Source organism: Saimiri boliviensis, chromosome 19 (genome assembly GCF_048565385.1).
Source record: "Saimiri boliviensis isolate mSaiBol1 chromosome 19, mSaiBol1.pri, whole genome shotgun sequence".
Taxonomy (NCBI): Eukaryota; Metazoa; Chordata; class Mammalia; order Primates; family Cebidae; genus Saimiri; species Saimiri boliviensis.
The window spans coordinates 33,674,514-33,691,018 of NC_133467.1; the positions used below are offsets into that span (position 1 = coordinate 33,674,514).

Below are 16,505 nucleotides of genomic sequence, written 5' to 3' on the forward strand. Positions count from 1 at the left end.
GGGATGAATGGCAGCCAGAGGAGAAGTCTGAAGCCAGAACCTTTTCTTCCCAAAGGTCTTATAATGTATCTGATTCAGGTCATTCCAAACTTTATCAATAATTGATAGAAATAAATATTTTATAAATTTAGCAAATTGGTCATTCAGTGATTTGCTCATTCGTGAAATGGATTCTCTGGCAAACTGTTTTTCGACGAACTGGTTTTAGATGAATTGACCTTTGGGCAGATTAATGTGAGGCTTACAGCTTAATGGTAAGATATTTGGCTTTGGGGTCAAGCTGTCTGTGTTAAAATCCTAACTCACTTTCTGACTGTGCAGGCTCCTGAACAGGGACTTAGCCTCTCAGTACCTCAGTGTCTTTATCCATGAAAATGGGAGGAACTAGAATGCCTTCCTGCATAGAGTTGTTGAACAAGACAATGAGTTAATACAGTGACAGCACTGAGAGTGGTGCTGGCATTTGCAAGTGCTCAAAGCAGCACTGAGTAAACTTTTTCTTACATATCATTAGCCAGACTAGTGCACACCTCAACCCTAATACCAGGTATCTCTTCTTGACACCTGAACCAGTCAGCGTTCTATCAGTAAGAAAAGCAATGGCACTGGGGGAAGAAATCGATGGTATTGATTGCTGTAGCTTCTCCTCTCCTTACTTTTGATCTCCTTTTTGGGGACACTAGTTACCCATATATTTGATCTCCCTCATCAGTCCATAGTGTTAAAAGCAACAGAAAATGAACTAAGACACCCTCCTTCCTCTTGTCAGGATGTTACTCTTAACAGAACACCTGAAACTAGGTAATTTATGGAGAATAGAAATGTATCTTCTTACAGATACGGAGGCTTGGAAGTCCAAGGTCAACGGGTTGCATGGAGTGAGAGCCTTCTTGCTGGTGGGGATCCTGTGTCACGTCCTGAGGTGGCACAGGCTATCACATGGCAATTCTTGTTACAGCAGCATCACTTGGTGAAGGACTTGCTATGAGAGTAAAGGCAGGAAGGACATCCAGCTATGAAGCTGGGAGGACGGGGGCTTTAGATACCCTAGGGAGAAAGGGGAGTCTTAGTCTAAGGGGCCTGAGTGAGCACGCTAGTGTACTTGCTCAGCTCTCTCTTTCTCTTACAAAGCAATCAGTTCCACTCCCATAATCATCCATTAATCCATTAACCCATGGTAAAAGAAAACTGTAGACAAATTACACGTAATAGAATTTAACTGAGCAAGGAACCATTGACAATTAAAGAGCTCCCAGAACCAGAATACGTACAGAGCTACTCTGGGGCTGTCGGATGGTCAGATAATATTTATGGACCAAAAAAGGAAAGTGACAGACAGAGAATGTAAGTGAGGTACAGAAACAGCTGGATTGTTTATGCCGTTCAGCTATCCTGTTCAAAGAAGTAGCTTAATGCCTACTTGTTTGAACATAGTTTGAGCAGTTGACCGTCTGTGATAGACCAAAACTCTGATCCACTAATGCATGAATGAACTAATCCATTCATCATGAGGGCAGAATTCTTATGACCCAATCACCTATTAAAGATTCCAACATAAAACATGATTTTCAAAGGCTTAGGCAAGCAGGGGTTTATTTTTCTCCCACAAGAAGCTGAGAGAGAGCGCATCTGCTGGCTTTGGCTGAGCTGCTCAGCCTTGCGGTCAGGGGACGCAGGCTCGCTCCATCTTGCTGCTCTGCTGTCCGTCCTGGGCACACAGACACTTATCCTCACACCTGTGGCCTCGGAGTCCCAAAATGGCCGTTCCCCTTATTTCATTGGTCAGAACTCCAGATTCAAGAAAGGCTGAGCATTTAACCTTCCAGACTCCACCATAGATAAATGCAAGGACACAGCAAGGACTAGGAATGAGTGTGGAGTGAGCGACCTAGCAGATGGGCCACCTGGTCATTAGTGTCCGTTTATACTTATATTACGGCCTCCCCTATCATCTTTATAGGTCTCTCCAACATAGTAAAATAATTCACAGAGTAGCAGCAGATTTGGTAATTTATCGTTGAATTTCCAGTAGCTTTTTGTCTGTTTCTGTTTTGTTTTGCTTTGTGGCGTTTATATTAAATACATTTTCAAACCACGTTGTTAGGTACATATTAAGCTAAGATATTTCTCTTTGGCCCACTTAATGTTTTTTTAATCCCAAATTTTGTTTCGTCTGTAATGACTAGCGCCACACCTAACAATCTTTGCTGACATTTTTCTAGTCTGTCATTTTCTCTCTTTTTCATAGTTCTTTGTCATCAGATAATGCATGTGGCACACACTGGGTTTATCTAATCCAAGAGTCTTGGCCTTTTAGTAGGGGAATATAATGCATTCAAATGTATTTCAATTGACCTACTCCTGGCAGCTTATTTAATGTTTTCTATTTAATATACTTTTTTTTTCGTTTTGCCTTTTGTTGGATTAATAGAGTTTTCTTCTATCTAAACTTCACCAGCAGTTTGGAAGTTCAACAATCTTGTACTCTTATCCTGCTGGTTACTAAACTTAAATTTTTACTTTATCATTCACAGGTAATCAGGTTTTTTCCTTTATCTGAACAAAACAAGAACTTTGACATGTTTTTAGCCTGTGTTCTCAACCCATCCATATTGTAGTTATTGCATATATAGGTATAGGTAAACATGTAGATATAATCATATATATTAATTATCTACATTGAGCCATAAGTTGCACTTATTCTTTGATCATTGCTATGTCTTGTTTCTTCCTTGTTCTAGGACATATCCAGAGGAAATGAAATCAGTATGTTGAAGAGATACCTGCTCTCCATGTTTACAGCAGCCCTTTTCACAACAGCCAGGATTTAGAATCAACCCTTCATTCTGACATTTACTGGATCCCCAGCGTAATAGCCAGCTCTCTCCCCTGCCCGCTAAAGTGGAGACTGACCGAACAACCTGGCATTATTTAGATATAAGAGGATGACCAAAGATCACCACGCAGGTGAGAAAAACTGGCAGATTCAGGAACAATTCCACTTCCAGAGCTGAGTAGAAGGGCCGTGGGGTATGAAATTGAGCTAAGTGCCTCCTGGAATAGCAGGAGGGCATTGGATGATATTCCAGATTGAAAACTCCAGAAATAGCCTTAAAAGCATTACCTAGAAACAGAGCAGTAACCATGGAAAAACTGAAGGCAGAAATAATAACAGAAGTGGTTGCCTCTGGGGAGAGAAACTGGGACCAGCAGGGGACCAAGAATTTTCAGTATGTTTTTTAAAACCACATACACGTATAACTTTGAATATATCTATGTAATATATTTAATATCTCTGATTACATATGTACATATTTAAAAAGAAGAAATCAGACTGTAAGGCAGTAGCAAGGCTGTAAATGATGCTAAATGCCAGACTCAGACATCTAGAATACATTCTGTGGATAACCAGAAATCACTGACTTTGTTTGAACAGGGGTGAGGCAGGATCAGAGGATGCCTTAAGTGGCTTGATCACTGCAGCCTGGCTTTTTGGGAGATACTCGAGCCATAGGACCAGACAGGAGACACTGTAACAATCCAGGCAAGAGATGAGGGACTGAGTGAGGGCGGTGATGGAGGCAGAAGTAACGGGATAGAGAAAGAGATGTTGCTGCACCAGGATCAACGGGCAGTGGATTGGTTACGAGGGTAAAGGCAAGAAGGACATTCAGCTCTCAAGATGGGAGGGTGTGGGGCCTTTAGCAATTCTAGGGAGAAAGGGGAGGGTTAGTCTGAGGGGGCTGAGTGTGAGGGGCCTTCACAACCATCAATAGTTGGTAATGCAGCACAAGAGTTCAGAAGAGATGGAAATCAGTGGGGAAGTGACCCAAAGGCGGGAACTGTTCATGATTAACAAACACTGAAGAATGTTTCCTGCTAGGAGCACACCCAGGGCCTGCGTCTGTTATGGGCTCCAGCCGTGGGGTCACACTGAGTCCATTTGGGCAGGCTCTTTCCTCCCCGACCCCATGCTCTCTGTCTCCATTCTCCAATCCTAACACCACATGTCCAAGCCCACGGCCTGAGGTTGACCAGAAGAGCCAGGACAACTCTGGGCTCTTCAGAGAAGGGCTCCAGGACCTTAGAACAGAACTCATTCCCAAGTAGGAGGTGATCGTCTTCTGTGGCCAGGACTCAGAGCTGCACCACCACAAAGAATTGAGATGAGGCTGAGCAGCAGGGGAGATGGGAACACTCCATCAGGTGACCTTCGTCTCAACTCAACAGTACTGACTGAGCAGAGATAAAAAGTACTCCATAGATGCACAATCTCAGGAGAGTCATAGATGACCCATGAATGGATCACACTTCATTGAACTTTTTATGTCTGTTGCTTGTAGGGTTTCAAAAAAATTATAACATGATCGGCTAGTGTGTCTTATTTATTTGATATAATATCAAAAGAGAAAGCCTCACTGTTTTGCATGAGACAATTGGAGACTTTCTTCACTTTGTGAGTCTGGGTAACCTGAGACTAACTATTCTGATGGGGAGGGGATCTCAAAGGTGGGTGATGGAAGGTCCTGTTCCCAGGTCACTCAGCTGGGCCCCTGTGCCCACGGCAATGAGACAGGAGCCTGCCCTGGCCCAAGCTCCATGGGGTAAGAATGGGAGGGATCTGACCCATGGACACATGGGGGCACATCACCTGTGAGGGGCATGGGGTATCATTATGATCACCTTCTCATTCGACAGATGAGGAAACTGAGGTTACAAAGAGATGAAGTGGTAAGCCCAAGGTGCAGAAAGTCAGTAACTGGCAGAGCCAGGCCCAGGACCAGGTCCCTGGCTTCCCAAACCAGGGAAGTCTTTCCAAATCCAAGTCCCCTCTCAGTGAAGTGGGTCTCCCACACTATGATGGCTTCAGACCTTGAGAAGCTAAACCAAGGGAGACGGAGGCCAGGCCTGTCCTGGGCAGCATCTCACCTCCCTCACACCACCCCCAGGCACTGAGGCTTGTGGCTGCATCTCCAGAGCCTCTGCGCCCCCAGGCAGCTCTGGACCAACCACAGCCACCTCCCTCTGCACCCTGTGAGTCACAAGCAGGCCTGTGCTGCCTTGAACCCAGCCCAGCCTTACACATAAGCTGGCCTGAGAAGACTCAGCTGTTCTCACAGCCTGAGAAACAAGGCTCAGGCCTCCGCCAAGGCCCAGCTCCCAGCCATGGCTCCTGCCTGGCCTCAGTGTGTTGGTGACATTCACACTCAACCACAGCAGACAGGCGCCTTTCCTCGGGCCTTCCTTTATTATGAGAGTTCCCTCGGGGTCCTTGGTTCCCAGCATCTTTCTTTTGTCCAGCAGGGAAGGACATGCCACATCATCCAGCACAACTTCCAAACGACCAGGGACTCAGGCCGCAGCTGCTCCACCCCCCAGGGAAGCGTATGGTCTCTGCAGACCCCACCTGCAGCCCCCAGAATGTGCCCACAGACCTTTGAGTCCCCTCCCGATGGGGCACAGAGGGGAGTGAGAGCCCAGCAGAAGCTGTGCATTGGGGGAACAACTCCCCATTTGTGGGGGTCAGCCCATCCCTGACTGACTTCAGAAAGACACCGGTCAGCCTCCAGCCTGCCCACCTGCACCCGGTCCCTGCATAAGACCCATCCCTGCCATCCTATGTCAAATGTCTGCTGCCCCTTCCACATGCAGATCACGTGGCCCTGGGGAGCCAGGCCTGGCCTGCCCCAGGCGAATTAGATGCTCTGGATTCTCCCAGCACTCCCAGCAAGTTGTCAATCATCTGTGATGTAACCATGTGTTCTGATTCCGCCCTCCCTGTGCTGATCTAATACTAGGCCCCGTGAACAGGTGAGGTGGGGAAGCCCTCACAGTATATTAGTCAGCTCAGATCAGGCTGTCATGGCAAAGAACACACAACCGGAAAGCTTCAACAGCATAAATTTATTTTCTCATACTTCTAGAAGCTTGAAGGACAAAGTTAAGGGGCTGGCAGTGTGCGTTCTTCCAGAGCTCCTCTCCTCGGCTAGCACACAGCTGTCCTCCTGCTGCGTCTTTGCCTGGTCTTTGTGTGCATCTGTCTAAACTCCCAGTCTCCTGGTCTTAGAAGGACACCAGGTGTATTGGATTAGAACTCACTCATTTGACCTCAGTTTACCTTCATCATATCTTTAAAGACCTCATTTCAAATACATTCAGAGGTATTGTGCTTAGGACTTCCATCCGCATTTGAATTCTGCGGGGACACAATTCAGCCTGTAACCCTGAGGCTCACACTGATGCAGGGTGGGCACCTGAGAGAGGGGGTTGTGCTGCCTACCCCGGTCCCAACCCTGCCTGTGAATATCCTGGGGGTGTCAGGAACACACAGGAACAAGACAAGCAGCTTCCATCTAAGCTCCAGGAGGCAGCCTGGATGGCTTGTCATGCAGCACGTATTTGCTGAGCACACCTGAGCCCCTGGCACTGGAGGAGACTTCACTTCCTGTCCAGTCACCATCTGCTACTGTCACTGAGCCCTTAGGTGGCTTCACAGAGAGGACAATCTCAGCCATCTCACTTTCCAGGAGAAGCACGTCAGATGCAGATTGAACTTCTCAAATGCAGTTATTTGCCCTCAGCAACAAAAAATGTGAGAGAGGGAAAAACATATCCATTTAAATGTGCAGCAATTCTACTCAGATCCCAAAGTGATGATGACATGTGAACTGCAAACCCATCGGCGCCTGCCTCTCAGGGGTGCACCTTCTGCTGCCTGATGGGCAGTGGTGAGCAGGTAGCAGTTTAACCACTGGCTCTACAGGTGGAGCAATCCCTGGTTTCTAGTGTTTCCAATTTCTATGGTGTAAAATATTCACACTCTAATTTCAACTACCCACATCATGGCTGCAAACACGGAGTTGGGAGGAGGTGCACAAAACCAGCTCACAAGCCGGCTCCAGCTGGCTCCAGCACACACTGTCTGCAGGTGGATCTAACGTTTAAACATTCAGGACACATTTTTCACATAGCGTGGCTCCTCAACGCCAGCCAACCGTTTCATCAGGAAGAAAACACAGCCTCTTCCAAAGCAGAAGGAGAAACTGTGGAGGCTTGACGCACTGGTCTCCGACAGAGCAGCATTAGGGGATTCACATGAATGATTGTAACAGTAATTGATTTCTACCTGAGAACCCAGTTCTTCTCATCACCCACCAAAGCTCAGTCTGGGTTACTCCTCACCCAGCCTCCTCCTTCACGACGAGGCTCAGCCTAGACGCTCATGGGGTCCCCACTGTCCACTTCCCCACAAGACTGTGTAGTCTGAGGGCACAGAAAGGCTTTGCCTTTGGGAGGCCAGCATGCTTGGAGGCAGGGCTTGGAATCCAGCTGGACTTTGATTCATTCCTGCTTCTGCAGCTAAGCTCTGTCACCCAGCAGCTCCTCAATGGCATCATCTGGGAAATGGGATAATACCTCCTCTGCAGGGTTGCTGGGAGGATCTAAATAGATGAAGCCTCACACACAGCCTAACACACAACAGGGCAACTCCTACTCCCTCCCTCCCCCGCTCTTCCCAGGAGAGACAGAGCTGAGCCATAATTGGGCAATGTCGCCACTTAGTGGCTGCGCTCAGAATTGCCCAAAAGACCAGCAGTTCCTGAATTTGAGGAAAACAGGGAAAGCACTTAGAGGTGTTGGGTTTCTGAGAGGCCATTTGGCATTAGGGAAAGTGACTGGACACTGGCACCCGGAAAAGCAGGTTCAGGTCCCAGCCTTGCAAAATATTAGCTGTTTGACCCTAATCAAGACATGTAACTTCTCTAAGCCTCAGTTTCTTCACCTGTAAAATGGGGACAGTAATTTCAACCTCATTAGATAAATGCTTAGAAAGTACTTGTTGCCCTTGCTCCTGACTCTCTTCCAGCCCCTCTCCCCTTCCTGATAAACATCAGCTCCTTGGTTCCTGGACTCTCCAGGGACACAGCTTCTCATCCCTGTTTTCAGGAGCACTAATTCCCCCAAGACACTTTACCTCTCAGAGGGAGATTTTCAAAGCCCACCATCTTATTCTCATTACTTCAGGCTCAAAAACTTTACATTCTTACAAAATTCAATAATTCCTGATGACACACTCATGGTGACGAAATTAAGTCAAGACTATATATGAGGCGGAATGCCAAGTCCCTCATTTACAATAAAAGTCACCCCTCTCTGGGGACAGATACCACATCAGAGAATTAGGACACCTCTTCCCATTAACAAAGTATCTTCCCAACCACAAGGGCTCTTCTGGACACAGACTCCGAGATGGTCAGGGTGAGGGACTGTTTCCCCCACATTCAAGAACACCCCAAGACTCTGCGACCCTGGCTAGAAACACTTCCCTGGTGGGAGGATGCCTGTGACCCTCGTCCCGAGGACACGTGCCCACCAGCCTCGCTTCCATGCTGACCAGTGCCTTCCGAGTATCAAGCCCTCCCCAGATAGGCCGAAGCCTTAGTCGGCTGGCCTGGGAAAGCCTGGGCTTTAGAACTGCACAGAATTGGGTCTGAATCTCATTTTCCACTTATTATCTAAGTAACACTAGACAGATTGCTGAACTTGCCTGAGCTGGGAGCTCATCACAATGTGGCACAAGCACCCACTTCAGAGTGTCTGTGTTTAGTAAGTGAGGCCCTGTGCATGCCCAGTGAGCTCCCCTGCAGATGCTCAGCCTATGCTCCTATTTCATTCTGAACCCAGCATCTCTAGGAGACCCTTCCTCCATTATGAAGGTGCTGACTTTACCACCAGACCACAGTCTAGGGCGCCCCCTTGTGGCTCTGCATTTTCCAATTTTCTTTCAAAATAAAATTATTGGCCAGCTAGGGGCTCACACCTGTAATCCCAGCACTTTAGGAGGCAGAGGTGGGAGGATTGCTTGAGGCCAGGAGTTCAAGCCTGGGAAACATAGCAAGATCCTGCCCTTACTAATATTTTTAAATTAAAAAAAAAAATCTCTCCTTGAGGATAGGAGACACCTGAGGAGAGATACCCCCACTAATTCCTCAGCCAACCCACTTTGGTATTTTAAAATATAAGCCACTGAAATCCATTTACGATGAAAGAAAAATGTAAACGTGTATCTCTAAGGCATGTTTCCCTCTGAAAACATGGTGGATTCTTCACTCAGAATGAAATCACATTAAACCTAAGCAAATAGATAAGCAGAGTAAATTATATATTTGTATCTAAAAGACTAGAATAAACAGGTCATTAAAGGGTAACTACTTCAATGAACATTAGGAAATGATGGGGTAACTGAAGATATGTTTGCCCGGGGTTGCAGTCTCCGGGGTGGAGTTCAAGTGCATAGCATGATCCCACGAACCTCACCAGCCAAATTACCGATCAGAGATAAGACCAGGCTAATAATGAGGCAGAGGCCCCTCCCTCCTGTTTGCGACTTGTTTGGAGAGCACAGCCTTGTTGTTGCCAAGACCCTCACTCGGTGCCAGCTCCGTTGAGGAGTGGATGCTTTGTCTTCCACAGGCCTGCGGAGACCATCAGACCCCACAAATGATGCTGGCTATTATTGCCAAAGTCCTCAAAAACTCCCTATAGGGGACATGGAAGAATCTGTTATATGCAGAGATGGCTCTCCCTGGGCTGAACCCTTCCATCTACTGAGATCTGCCCTGAGCCTCCTCATGACCTGGAGGGAGAGCTGGCCTCTGCCCATCACACCCATGTAAACACTCTGCTTTCTGTCCACCCCTCCTTTCCTCTGGACCTTCTGCCCAGTGAATGTGCAGAGGAAAGAAGGGAAGTCCACTGGTCCCATTCTCTGTAGGGTGTGCAGATCCAGGAGGGCTCATTTATCAGAATCTAAGCAATCAAGCAGCAGTATCCCCACCCCAATCTGGGAAAAATATCTACCACTAATTTCTCTGCCTGGGTGTTCCTATATTTGGGCTTAAATTAGTTTTGACCTATCTTCTAAAGCAGTCGCCACCAAAAGCCAAAATCTGCTAACATAATATGTGTGGGTGTCCAACAGGCCTTAGGGGCCTCGGGCTTCTGCTTAGGTGTTTCCTGGCCTAGAGGTCCCCTGCCATGTATCAGAGAGTTGACTTTTATTCAGCACTCACTATGTGCCAGGGGCTGAGGCTACATACTTGATATGCACTCGTGAATCCTCAAACCACTGTATTAAGTAGAAATGATCATTACGTCCACCTTACAGGTGAAAGAGTGAGGCTTGGAGAAGCCGTGGTTTGTCCAAGGTCCCGGGCAGATAAGTAACAGTAAGGATTCAAACCCAGGTCAGTCTGGCCCCAAAGTACTTGTTCTTGTCCTGCGCTTCCAATGCAATCTTGATTGCTTTATCAACGGGCCTGTACAAGAACATCTGTGCTAGGACGACTATTACTGAGCTTGCCTAGTAGCAAACAACAGACTCTCACTGTGTTTTCTTTGCCGAATACATGAATTTTTTCGTATTTGGGGAGGACCAAATAACATTGCCTTCAGTGGCATTTACTTCACCCACTCTCATTCCCTTCTAAAGACGTTTGTGATTAATCTGTGACCCATCTGTGCCCTTAAAGTCTGCTCATGTCCAACAAAGCAGGCAAATGATAAGACCTTACAGACTTAGGTGGCATCTGTGTCTGTAGATGGGAAATCCCTCTCTCCATTCCTAATGCTTGAAAATAAGTATACTGTGTGTCTAGATCTTGGTTCTAAAGCCAACCCCGCCCCCAAAACAGAACTAGACCTCTTTGGAGAAATGGCTGATTGTTGATTCTAGGACTGAAACAAAATATGTAATGTGAGCTCAGAGTGCCAGAACCAGAACATAAGGAAGTGCTGACCACCACCACACTGGAGCCTGCTACAGAGCAGCCAATGGCCAAAATGGGAACTATTTGAGCCACAAATTAGAGCAGTATTGACTAATAACCCAGAGTATAAAATAAATGAGTTCCTACTAATGTCAACACGATTGAATGAATCCATTAATGAAAGAGAAGACACAATCTCCTGCGGAGAATTCCAAATCTACATGAAGATTGAAGGTCCCCTGAACACTTAGCGACCAGAGGGCAATAACAGACCTCCCTGCTGGACAGCCCACAGGACGGGATGGTCTGTTCAGAGAGAAGCCAGGGCTCTTTATAAAGAATTGTCCCAAAGGCATGAATAAGTGCACTGAGATGCTAATAGGCATGCAGAAGGCCACGGGTCCCATCTAACCTAGGAACAAAAGAAACTGTGGTGAGTGCTTCTGGGACCCTCCCAGTCCACTGAAGTCACAATAGGAGACAGATACTGCAGCACAGCGAAGAGGTGGAAAGAGCCCTGTTTGACTGTTTTGTTTTGTTTTTTGTTTTGTTTTGCCTTAAAAAAGGACAAGACCAGCCAGGCTTGGTGGCTCACGCCTGTAACCTTAGCACTTTGGGAGGCTGAGGCAGGCAGATCACAAGGTCAGGAGATCAAGACCATTCTGGCCAACATGGTGAAACCTCGTCTCTACTAAAAATACAAAAATGAGCCGGGCATGGTGGTGCTTGCCTGTAGTCCCAGCTACTCTGGAGGTTGAGGCAGGAGAATCGCTTGAACCCACGAGGCGGAGGTTGCAGTGAGTCGAGATCGCACCACTACACTCCAGCCTGGGCAACAGAGCAAGACTCTGTCTCGAAAAAAAAAAAAAAAGATAAGACCTCTCACACCAGGTCACTTAGAAGTCCCCAAGCTGCAGCCAAGCTCCTGCAGTTCCAGGCCTGCCTGCACACTTTGAGGCTTCCTGGGAGTCCAGCTCCAACCATGGCTCTCATCTTTTTACTTTCCGGAGGGCAATTCTTCCAGAGTATGTTTTAGGGTATTTGAAGTTATTGCCAATGGGGTTTCAATGATGCTGATCAATTTCCTGGGCATCTGCTCCATGCCACTGTCTGCTGGTGTCATACCAGAGAAAAGAACCTCAGCTCTAATGACTTGAAAAACCTCAGCTCTAATAAGGTTTTGCCAAGTCCTACTTGCCACTCACCTGTAGGAATTGGTGGTTAAAGTGGAATCTGGGCCACATCAGAGGCCTCTGTGTAGGAGTCTCTAATGCTAAATCCACATCAGTCAGCAGGTGCTTTCTGTGAGGTGGGATGCGTTCCATGGCCTTGTGTGGGGTATGTAATCATGTCTTCCAGGAGATTGCTTTCAAATGTAATTTCCCAGGGTGGTAGAGACGACGCTGACTGGTGTCTCCACTTATGCCCACTTGCCAAAGTCTAACAGCCCAGAAGAACAAGATCAGACACTTTGAAATGGAAGCAGTTCATGAAGTCCATCTTGAAGAGCCACTTAAAAGGTATCTGACAGTTTTCCTGTGAATGGAACCATTTCTGCTAGGAAGAAGCCCTGGTCCCCTTCATATCTGTGTTACCTGGGGCCAACTGGGGCTTCCCCGGATCCAGGCAGGCAAATATTTTACAATCAGAATCTGTGTGTTATATACACAGAGATACATAGATATGTACGGTATACACATACATATTGAAGGCTGCTGCTTATAGGAAAAAATTTGGTAGGGGATGTAGGATGTGTGGGAGGAACAGAGGCACGGGGATGGGGGATGAAGGGACCTGAAGGAAGTTGTCTTCTCTGCACACCGGTCTCTCCTGATTTGCTCTAAACCCCACCCAGGCTGAACACACCTGAGCGCGGTGAGCGCATCCACCCACAGGCTCGCTCCTGCCAGCACGGCCCACCCCAGCCAGGCTGAGGCCAAAGGGCATGAAACCCAGGGTCCACCCACAGTGTGTACTCTGGATCCAGTTACTCTGTCTTTCATTTTGTGGAAGCATTTTGCAACTTTCGGTTATGATGCCAGGATGGTCTCGATCTCTTGACCTTGTGATCTGCCCACGTTGGCCTCCCAAAGTGCTGGGATTACAGGCGTAAGCCACCATGCCCAGCCAACTCTTTCATTACTCTTAATAGAACTTTGTAGATGGTAATTGAACAGGAAAAAAATTTTTTTTTTAATTAAAGAATAAAAAAATTAATGGGCTTGCTAGCACAGTTTTAGATTTACAGAAAAACTGTGAAGTTTCTCAGTTAAGATCTTACATTACTATGGTACATTCACCAGAATTAATGAACCAATGTTGATACATTACTATTAACTAAAGTTGATACTTTATCCAGACGTCCTTCGTTTTAATCTAATGTCCTTTTCTGTTCTAGGATTCCATTCAGGATGCCACACTACATTTAGTCTCTTGAGGCTCCCTCAGCAGTGAGAGTTTCTGACTTTCCTTGTCTCTGACCACTTTGACAGTTTTGAGGAGAGGAGTCCTGGCCTGGTCTCTCAGAAGATGTTCCTCAGTTGGGATTTGCCTGATGCTTCTCTTCTGATTGGACTATGGTGTGGATTTTTTTAAGACAACAGAGATGTAGCGCCATTTTATCACATAATGTCAAGGGAACACACTAGGTTTGATCAAATGCAGCCGTTTCTACTAATTGTAAAAATAAATAAATAAATAAAAGAGGTGATCCTTGAGGAGAGGGGCCATGAGAACCAAGAGTGAAGGGACCGTCTGAAAGCAGCCATCAGGTACCTCCAGGGGCTATGGAGAAAGACGCAGTCTGACGTCATGTGCTTTCTTCTGAGGGTCCGCTGCTGGCGATACCGCCAGCTCTCTGCTCTCCACAGGGCTCCCTGCCCCACCCGGCATGATAAAGCTGCCAACTGGGCTACAAGACAAAGCAAGGTTACATCATATATAAGATTCGTGTTTGCCATAGTGGCTGAAAACGCCCAGTTCCTAAGGGTGCAATTATGGCAAGCCTGACCATCATGGTGTTAACCAGCTGGAGTTTGCTTGAAGCCTTCGGTCTGTTGCAGAGGAGTGAGCTGGATGCCACTGTGGGGCTCTAAGTGTCCTGAATTCTTAGTGGGTTGGTGAAGATTCCACATACACATTTTTTTAGGTTATTCTCATTGATCCATTCCAGAAAGCTATCAGAAGACATCCTGACACCCAGTGGATCACCAAACCAGTCCACAAGCATGGCCTGACATCTGCAGGCTGAAAGAGCCGTGGCCTTGGAAAGGGCTGTAACTTCCACCACACTATTGGCGCCTCTCGCAGGGCAGCTTGGAGAAGGCGCAATAGTCTCCAGCTTCACCATTACCGCTAATATGAGTAAAACGTGTAAAATTCATACCTAATAAATAATTTAGGAGAGTCAGAAAAAAAAGAAAGAGTGAAGGGAAAATTTTATTGCAGCGAGAGAACACGTGTCTGATTTTTTTTTTTTTTTTTTTAAGACAGGGTCTCGCTCTGTTGCCCAAACTGGAGTGTAGTGACACAATCTCAGCCCACTGCAGCCTGAACTTCTCAGGGTCAAGCGATCCTCCCACCTCAGCCCGCTAAGCAGCTGGGACCACAGGTGTGTGCCACTGTGCCTGGCTAATTTTTTTGTATTTTTGTAGAGGCAGGGTTTCACTGTGTTGCCCAGGCAGGTCTCAAACTCCTGAGTTCAAGCAGTCCACCTGTCTCTGCTTCCCAAATTGCTAGGATTACAGGCATGAGCCACCACACCTGGACCATGTCAGAATTTTATAATCATATGTGTATTACATGATTTTTGTCATTAGGAGTTATCAGCCAGATATACCTGACACAATTTGTTTTCTTTGTGTCATTAATTTTTTGAGAATTAAACTAATAAATGTTAGATTACTTTTTAAATGACTATTCTTTGTTGAGGTGTGTTCAGGTCCATGCTATTACTAAGCTCCTTGGGCTTGGAAGACATCCAACAAACAGAGAGATTAGCTGATTTACCCAAGGTCATACAGCCAGGGAGGGGAGGCCAAGATCCCAACCCCAGCAGGCAGCCGCCTGAGCTGTGAGTGTCCAGATGAGAACCAGGCAAGAAGTCCATCCAAGTTCAAAAGTGCTACATGTCCACCATCTCAGGCTGAGAGGCAGGGACCGCCATGCCCGCTTTACAGAAAAGAACACCAGCTCCGAGGGGTGCGGACATGAGGGTGGAAAGGGAGCCAGAGAGATAATTGAAGGAGCTGGCTTTGCTCTTGAATTGGGCATCCTTCAAAGTGGGCTCCACGTCCAGGGGCTGAAAATCCTCCCCAGGGCTGGGCATTTTCCCTGAATGAGCCTCCCAGACCCAAAAAAACACCCATCTTCCATCCTCCCTCCCCTAGCCAATCTGCCCCCACTTCTCAGAGTCGGTCTTGGGGGTGAGCAAGACTGCCCCCCTCTCCTCTTTGAGACTGTTTTACCTCAAGAACTCAACTGAGGCACAGACCCCTCAAGGGTACCCCATGCCCCTGGCCAGTGATAATCCACACACTCCCAATCCAAAATAATTCTCACCCAGCCCAACTCAGACATGAACCTCAGGAGCACCACCCTAGTCCTGAGCCTAGACCCCCCACCCCACATGGGGACCCCACCCATGGTTCCCACCTGAACTCATTCCGCCCTGGAAATTGGTTCCGAATCGCTGAACTCAGGGTCACGTGTTTACAGCGGGACCGCTGCCTCGGCCTTTCACCTGCCACCCCCTCCCAGTTTCCCTGGTTCTAACCACTCTTATCTGCCCTGTGGTCGCTCTAGAGAGAAAGAGAGAGACTCCACCACCCCTCAGCAATGCTCAAACCTCCCTCAAAGCCACCTCCAACCCCGTTTCTGGCAGTACCTGCTCACTAGTGCCACCTGGTGGCTCAAGACCAAACTGCCACTAGGAATTTCCTGCAAAAAGGCCTCCCACCCACCATCAGGTGAGCAAAGGACAACCGAGTGATGAGTCTCTACTGTGTGCCAGCACTGCTAGGATGCAAAGACCGAGATGCAGAGTCATTACCCTTGAAAAGACCCCGGGGCTACTGGGAAAGTGGAAGCAGAAATGCCAGTGCCAGGTGTGAGTGCTACAGTACAGAGGCCCTTAAGAAGCATTTTCTTTGGTCAGGGAGTGACAATAGCCCATGTGAAACTGAAATTAATAAAGCAGGAAGTCTTCTTGGAGGAGGAGAGCAGGATCACCTGCAGGGGGCAGTGCAGCCCACAGATCACCAGGAAGGGAAGGGGCTGCAGGAATGGGTAGGACTGTAGCTCAGGGACCTGAGGTCCAGGTTTCTGCCCCAGTGGAGGCTAAGGCACAGGTAAACTGGAGGGGCTGATCCCAAGGGTGTGGGTGAGCACTCCTGAGTCTGCGCCTGAGTGTCCTGAGGGCTGTTAGAGGCTGGCCAAAGCAATGACCTCGGAATTATTCTAAAAAGAAAAAGAGCAGGCCGGGCACAGTAGCTTATGCCTGTAATCCCCGAACTTTGGGAGGCCGAGACAGGTGGATTACCTAAGGTCAGGAGTTCAAGACCAGCCAGGCCAATATGGTGAAACCTCGTCTCTACTAAAAATACAAAAATTAGCCAGTCGTGGTGGCACATGCCTGTTACCCCAGCTACTTAGGGGACAGAGGAAGGAGAATCACTTGAGCCTGGGAACAGAGGTCGAAGTGAGCCGAGATCGCGCCACTGCACTCCAGCCTGGCCA

The 16,505-nt window shown here is 47.5% G+C and overlaps 1 protein-coding gene and 1 pseudogene across 1 annotated transcript in view; one reads left to right on the forward strand and one right to left on the reverse strand.

Moving 5' to 3' along the window:
- LOC104652870 (SLAM family member 9-like) overlaps window positions 1-16,505 on the reverse strand; it is a 134,866-nt gene that overhangs the window by 89,231 nt on the left and 29,130 nt on the right. The window lies entirely within an intron of this gene.
- Window positions 11,752-14,127, forward strand: LOC141582174 (large ribosomal subunit protein eL15-like; annotated as a pseudogene).